The following is an 8131-nucleotide window of genomic DNA, read 5'->3' on the forward strand; positions in this document are numbered from 1 at the left end:
TCGCTCCCACCAGGGACATCATCCTCTGAGCGTCCTGTGCCAGCATGGGGCCCAGTCCAACGCTCTTTCTCTTCCTCCCTCCAGGCCTGCCTCCAACAGGTGTGGCATGCTGGCCCCTCTCCCCAACTGGCTCTCTGCCACACCCGCTTCCAGGGAGGGAGTCAGTTTGGCTCTGGTTGGGGCCAGCCCTGTAGCTCTCTCTTTTCATGCATCCTTCCATGTGGCCACGCTGTCCTCGCAGTTTGGTGCTTCATGGTAGGGTCTGCATGCCCCGTCCAGGTTCTGTGGAGACAAGACCAGTACTCTCCCCCTGGGTGGATTAGCGCCCTGCTCCCTCTGTTAGCATTTCACTCTCAACTCCCACTTTTTTACCCTCCCCCCCTCCATCTTTTTCCCATCACTGTGTTGGACCAACATGGGCTTGGTCTTCCTTGGGTTTGGTCCAACCTCCTCGCACTTCCTTATCTCAACCCAATTGTTATGATATAGGTGGCTTCTCTTCTATACCTACCATGCTGAGCTAGCTACTCCTGTCCATCACACCTCCGGGAGCCCAGCCCAGGCCCAGCCTCCAGGACATGAAGATGCTCACGTAGTAGGTGGCCACGCTAGTCCTTTGCCACCTGCCTCCAGGCTATCTGATGCAGCAAGAAAGCTGGGAAGTGGGCTTCTGTGCTGCCCGAAAGTGTTCTAGCCTACTGGTCTAGCCCAATGATGGCTGTGGACAGAGTAGACACAACCACATGGCCCCTTCCCTGGACAGGGAGAGGTTCGCCCTCAAGGTCTCTCCAAAGACCAGCAGCCCTCTGAGGCCCTGTATTCAGCAGAGCAGCAAGAATGCAGCCAGTGGAATGGTGGCCCCGACCGTCCAGGAGAAAAAGGTCAAAAAGCAGTGTCCTTTGCAGACAACCAAGGGCTGGCCCTGGCAATGGTCAAAGTGTTCTCAGTGTTTGATGACCCGTTAGACATTCCCTTTAACATCACTGAGCTCCCAGACAACATCGGGAGTTTGCCGACCGCGGAGAGCGAGAGCTTTGTCCTGGATTTCTCTCAGCCTCCCGCCGACTCCTGAGACGTCAGGGACCGCCTTCAGACGGCCATGTGTGCCTTGAGAACTGTGTGCCGAAGGACAGAGCCACCACGGTCACCGTGAAGGTGCAGAACCTTGCCTTTGAGAAGCGTGTGAAAGTCAGAATGACACGCAACGCTTGGAAAAACGTCACAGCCGTCCCTTGTCGGTAGGTGATGGAGACCTGTGCTGGTTCAGACAAGGTCCCGGTTTCCTTCCACATCAGCTTGCCTGAAAAACTCCAGTCTTAGGAAAGAATGGAATTTTCCATGGGCTATGAGTGTGATGGACAGACGCACAGGGACAGCAATGAGGGCAACAACTATAGGACACCCGGGCTGAATTAAAGTCTCAGGGAACAGTGGAGCCTCAAAATGAATCAGATTTGAAAATAGCCTTTGACTAGTTGGGAAGCCCTCAGTGGTCCTATGGTCTCTTCCCAGCATGGCCTAGTTATTTGGGATATGAAAAGCCGGGCCTCTACTACTAGGGACTGACACGGGCTAGCATGTGGCTAAGTGGGTGCACAGACCACCTTGGCTCTTGTCCCAATGGGATGTAGACAGAAGTCAAGTAAAGAATACAGTGGAACGGCTATTAGGCACAACTTTTTAAAAGAAAAGGATCCTGCTCACTTTTTTTTAAATCTTAAGCCAGCAAATTCAGTCGGGTTTGCTTCACAGAATTGGCTTCACCGTCATTTCCTCAGCAGGTTACACCAGAGGGTGCGTGTGGCGTGCTGGTCCATGTGGCACCCAAGACAGCCACCACGGGGATCAGAGTAGATGGTGCTAGACAGGTCTGCCCGGGGACCAGGTTTGAGAGATGCTGCTGGGGCCACAGGACAGGGCCAGACCAAACCCACTGGGGGCGAGCCTGCGCTGCCAAGGGGACCCACCCTTCTCACCTGGGATGTGGCAAGCCAGCTGCATGCATGCTGCATTCCCAGCCTCCTCTCCTAGAACCTTCACCACTCAATTGTGGCTCTGCCCCGAGCCAGGCCTTTCTGCACCTGGCTGCTGCCGCCCCGTGTCTGCAAACATGCGTCCCACATGACGGCGGCATAGGGACCCCTGGGCCTGATGTTTCATGTTTCTAACACAGGTATGGAAGAGAGATGGATCTGCTCCTTTATTTTCCTTCCCTCTTTTTTTTTTTTTTAATTTTCTGCGCTAGCACACGAGGGCAAGCAAGTGTGTTGTTTGCATGTTATTTCCTTACATGGCTCAGCTGATGTTAAGGAAAGCGTAATAAAGGCAAATGAGCTTGCGACTGATCGGCAAAAGAAGAAGAAGAAGAAAAGATTTACATACAGGAAGAAATATGACTTGGTGGCCAGCAGGGATGACAGGAGAAGGGAGGCTGATTGCGAGCTGGAGTGTCATGAGGGCGAAGGGGAAGGGAATGCACAGTAGCCGTGGAGTGCAGCCCAACACGACCTCTGGCAAAGGCAACTACTGAGGTGCGCATGAGGAAAAGACAGCCAACCTAAGGACTATTGTGCACATGACCTTGGCCTAACAAATAGCATCAACAAGTAGATACCCAGATGAAAAGATGGGTGCGGGCAGATGTGAGTGCAAGCAAGCACATATATACTATTTCTACATATGTATTTGTATGTGCTGTAATGACTATCTCCAAGGGTATTGTAGAGCACATATGGGACATGCTCTGACAACCTCTAACCAAATACCTTCAAGTAATAAGCCACTGTGTTTACGGCCTTAGCCGCAGTAAACTAGGGGGAAACTAGGCCAATTGTCATCCTAGACTCCGCAAAGCCTGAGACCAGAAGAACCAGGTGATGGCTGGTTACCCCCACCAACCGCTCCGCCCAGGATCACAGTAGGCAGTCCTAGACAGAGATGGAGAGGGGAAGGTGTAGAACAAAATTTATACACATTAAAAAAGATCAGCCTCCTGGCCTGATAGAGACTAGTGGATTCGCTGAGAGAGTCTCTTAGACAATCCCTAAAATTAACACACACACAGCTATCAACATCCAGCCCAACAATACACAAGCCTGTTCTTTCTGTGTCCGGAAAGATTTATAGCCTCTGAAACCATGAGTCAGAAATGGCCCAATGGCAGTGAGGTTTTTTGTTCTATGAAATGCGTGATTACAGCACGGAGGAATGTGCTTCCCAGGACAATTAACCCCATGGAACCAGAAGGGCAGCATTTGCCCCAAAACAATGCTCAGAAAGGTGGCTAGAAAGAAAGACTAGTGAAACAGAGCCTCCAGGCAGGCAGGAAGAAGCATGTGGCTACACAGCAACTGGATTGCAACCAGGGTGGCAACGCAAAAAACCTTGTGAATGGTTGAACAAAACCAACCGAGCTCGGTAAACTTTTATCCAAACAATAGTACAAAGAGCTAAATCATAAAACACTGAAGAACCAGATCATTCGAGCTCTAGCCTAGTCCGGAATATTAACAACGTTTCCTTGAAGAAGTACCTTAAGACCGAGACGTGAAGAATTAGCAGGAACCGATGCACTGAAAGGAGATCGTGAAAACCGTGGTCCCAGAGCGGCAGCAACATGCACAAGGGTCAGAGGGCAAGCTGAAAGGCGTGAGATGTGACCAGAACAGTAAGGGATTATTCCAGAGCTCAAACATAGGCTTCCAGCCAAATTTTAACATGTAGATGCTTCTATTTATCTTAAGAATGACGTGGCAGTCTATGGCTAGTAAGGTTGTAAAATGGTATGTACCCTTCTGGGAAAGTTTGACAGCTCCCCCAAAACCCAAACTGAAAGCTAACCCTAGTCCAGCGAAGATTAAGATTGGGACAAACCATTTGAAAGCTTGTTCTACTGGAGGCTAACGGACATTCAAAGGTCAGTGAAAATGCTGTCAGGCTTCCTGTTCCTACCCGCGCTGGTTTATGCCAAAGACATGTTTACGCCTGTCTCTGGGACCAGAGGAGGCCTTTAGGCAAGTTTTCTCAGGAACATGCTCATCTTCGTCTTATTGAGATGCCTTCTAAAACACGTCTACATCAGAACAGCGGTTTCTGGTCTGCTCAGATGATAGAGACGGTGCTGGGGACTCCGTGGGGGTCCCGAAGCTTAGTAGGTTTTTCTCAGGGGACACAGGACAATCACTGGGACTGCTTAGGAAGAAGTTTTAAGAAAACTGACAGCAGCATGCGTGAAAATGAGGTCAGGAGAGCTGTGCCGATGGATTTTCTCAATCATCAATGCACCTGCCTGTTCTGGGAGGGCAGTGTGGCAAGAACCTTTTTTAGAAGAAGCAATACCAGGCAAGTCCCAAGGAGTTGGCATTTAAATGTGTCCCAAATGTCCAGCTCCACCATGATGCTAAAGCTTCATGTTCCTCCACTCTTCCCTGGAGTAGATTCCCTCACACCTGGGTGCTACAAATTGCTGCAACGTCCACAGAAACTGAGGAAACTTTGAGGAACCCTCACACATGGTGGGGGGAGCCGTTCAGCCCAACATCCAAAGATCAGGCAAAGGTGAGTCAAATTCAGAGTCCAGAGCCAGAAACCCCCAGGTGCCCCCAAGTCACAGCGGGTCCTCTGGCTTCCACTAAGTCTCAGTCAGGACATAGAGGTCTGGCTTTCTAGATGAGGCAATGGGGGGATTGTGGAATTGTATGGCGACATCATTATATATCAAAGGAAAGAAAATTGTGTGGCCTGGTTCCTGCGCACTTCTCAGGTGGAATCTTAAAGATGCCATCAAGGAAACAAGTGGGGCTTGGTTCATGTCTGGAATTAAAGTAGAACCTTAAAGATGTCATTAAGTAAACCAGGAATGTGGCCTGATCCATACCCTCTACTAGGATCAGGTCTTAATCCCGTCCTCGTCCTGTGGGTTAGTAGAGAATGCTCTCCAAAATGGGCCAATAGCCATAGGCGCATGAAGTCCAGAACCCTATCACATAAGTAATTGTGACTAGAAGAGCCATGTTAATTAACTATAGCTCACTTAGCAAGGGCTGTCCTATGAGAATTTTGTTGGGAGACCTTATCTCATCTGACCTTCAGCCTTCAAAGACACCCAAATAGTCATTTTTCACTATCAGCTTTGAAGAGTGAAGAAGGGTTTGTGAGATGGAAATACTACCTTCCAAAAGCGTACAGGCCCAGATGGAAGATATGTTGAGGAACAATAACTTCATACTTTGAGGCTTTTGTTTCATAAAGGTTTCTGTGACTATATTAAGAAAATGAAATGGAACATGTAAAGATCAAAATCTTAGACCTTAGTGAGTAGAAATGGACTGGTATTGGCCATTTTGAACCAGAGAAGTATGTGATGTCCTATGCCAGGAATAGCACAATCAAGAGAAATGGCATGGCATTCATTGTCAAAATGGACATTGCCAAACCAATCATGAAGTGCAATGCTGTCTATAATAGGATTATATCTATCCGCCTTCAAGGAAAGCCAATTAGTACCACTAGTATTCAAATGCCAGGACCAACCACGAAAGCTAGTGATGTAGAAATTGAAATCAGCCAATGCTTTCATCAGATATTGATCAAATATGCAGTCAAGATGCATTGATAATTATTGGTGATAGGAATGCAAAAGTCAGAAACAAAGAGAAGGAAACAGTTGTTGGAAAATATGGGCTTGCTGATAGAAACCAAGCTGGAGATCACAAGATAGAATTTTGCATAACCAATGGTTTGTTCATAGCAAATATGGATTTCTCCAGATGGAATAAACAGAAATCAAATTGCTTATACCCCTGGGAAGAAATGCTGGAGAAGCTCAATATCAGTAGGTAAAAACAGGCCAGGGACTGACTTATGGAAGAGATGATCAATTCCTCATATGTAAGTTCAGGATAAAGCTGAAGAATATTAAAACAAACCCATTTGAGCCAAATACAACCTTGAGTCTATACCTTCTGAATTTTGAGAACAGCTCAAGAACAGATCTGCTGCATGGAACACTATTGACAGAAGACCTGGTGAGCTACGGGATGGCATCGAGGTCGTCATGCATGAAGAAGGCAAAAGAAAACAACACAGGAGAAGTGGGGGTGGGGGGAGGCAAGAAAAAGAAAGAAAATATCAAAGTGAGTGTCCTAAAAGACTGAAATTTACTCTTCATTATAGATCAGCTTAAGCAAATAGAAGAAATAATGAAATCAAAGAGCTGAGTAGAAAAATTTCCCCAGGCAACTCAAGAAGACAAAGCTAAATATCATAATGAAACATGAAAAGACCTAGGATTGGAAAACCAAAGGGCAGAACACGCTCCGCAAGCTTACACTGAAAGAACACAAGGAAAATATATTCACGCCTCGAGTTGTGAGATGGAAAGACGCTATGAGCAAAATATTGACTGATGCAGGAAGCATCAAGGGAAGATGGAAAGAAAGCACAGAGTCACTGTACCAAAAAGAACAAGGCATCATTCCACCTTTTTGGGGGGAAGCTTAGTTTAAGGCCAAGAGCCAATGGTACTGAAGGATCAAGTCCAAGTTGTACACTGAAAAAGCATTAGGCCCCTAAACAAGGCTCCATACGTTGATGGAACACCAACTGAAATGTTTCAACATGCTGATGAAGCACGGGAAGCACTCGCTTGCCTCTGCCAGGAAATTTGGAAGACAGATGGTTGGCCAACTGACTGGAAGGGGTCCCTCTTTGTATGTACTCCAAAGAAAGGAGATGCAGCAAAATGCTCAAATGATGGAACAATATTCTTGATATGACATGCAAGTAAAATGTTGCTGAAGACCCCCCAACAACAGATGCAGCTGTCCTCATACATTGACGGGGTGACCAGCAATCCAGACTGGATTCAGATGCACCCGTGAGGCCACCATGATTCTACCTTCCCACTTCCTGGGTGCCAGCCGCAACGTTAGTGAGGATGCTAAAGAGGAACTCACCAAGAAGTGTAGCATTACTGTTTCTCGGGTCTCCAACTGGTTTGGCAACCATCAGATTCGCTGCAAGAGGAACACTGGAAAGTTCCAAGAGGAGGCCAACATCTGTGGGGCCAAGACAGCTATCTAAGTAGCTCCAGGGGGTCCCAGCTGCACCAGCTCCCTGACACCTCCTTCCTCTGCAGGCTCTGGTAGCTCTCTGGCCCTCTCAGGATGCAGAAACTTCTTTCTGGGGATGGCGGGACTCAACAGAGATTCCTATTTGGCTTCCCAGGTGGAATCCCTCTGACCTTCGATGGGCCCGGGGGGGCTACTCGGATAACCTTGGAGGGGGCCAGATGTACAGCCTCAGGGAAATGAGGGCAAAGGCAGCTGGCAGGAGGCTGTGATCCTGTCCTCAGTCACAGCCCCTAACAGAGGGACCAGGGAACATTCACTGGCCCTCCCTCCGCCCCGCCCTCCACCCAGGACCACAGGACAGGGCTCTCAAGGTGACTCTTGAAGAAGATGCAAACCCCAAACACAGGAAAGGCAAAGACAGAGAAGGGCAGGTGGGGCTTCCCTCCTGGACTGGACCCGCAGTGCTGAAGGTGTAACTACATGGCAGGGAGAATAGGGTCCCCCAAAGGGGCCAATGGGGCCTGTCTCCCCCCTTTTTCCCCTTTCCAGCCTTTCTCTCCCCTTTCTGTCTTACATAGAAATAGAAACACACACACACACACAGAACTCTCTCTCTCTCCCTTCCCCTACTGTCCCCTCCTCACCCCACTGATCAGCTCTGGAATCTGGAGACACTGACCCTCCCCGAAATGCCAGAGATGCCAAAAATGTGGGCACTATGTCTGGACAGTGGACGTGCGGTGCCCCTGTGCATCCCTGCCCCCTGCTCCTCCAGACGGCATTATTATCTCACACATAGCTCATCTTAAACCAATAGAAGTACTTGGCAGACGAGTGTCTGCTTCAGCTATCTGCCTCAGAGGGAGTTTGTGCTACTTTAGGGATGTCTTTCTGACCATTAACCTGTGATATGAGAACTTTAGCCTCAGGCAATGTGTTTGAAAGTAGATTACTACACCACCACCACCACCACCCCCAAGTCAGCCCAAGAAAGAACTCACCTAGCTGTACTCTTTTCTTTTTAAAAATAACTTAGTTGGGGGCTCTTACAGCTCTTA

The 8131-nt window shown here is 48.4% G+C and overlaps 1 pseudogene; it reads left to right on the forward strand.

Annotated features, from left to right (window-relative positions):
- The window catches only part of LOC101654091, a 6898-nt pseudogene extending 5339 nt beyond the window's left edge, over positions 1 to 1559 (forward strand).
- The last annotated feature ends 6572 nt before the right edge of the window (positions 1560 to 8131 follow it).

Source organism: Echinops telfairi, unplaced genomic scaffold, assembly GCF_000313985.2.
Source record: "Echinops telfairi isolate 266 unplaced genomic scaffold, ASM31398v2 ScPeMD7_7420;HRSCAF=8458, whole genome shotgun sequence".
Lineage (NCBI taxonomy): Eukaryota > Metazoa > Chordata > Mammalia > Afrosoricida > Tenrecidae > Echinops > Echinops telfairi.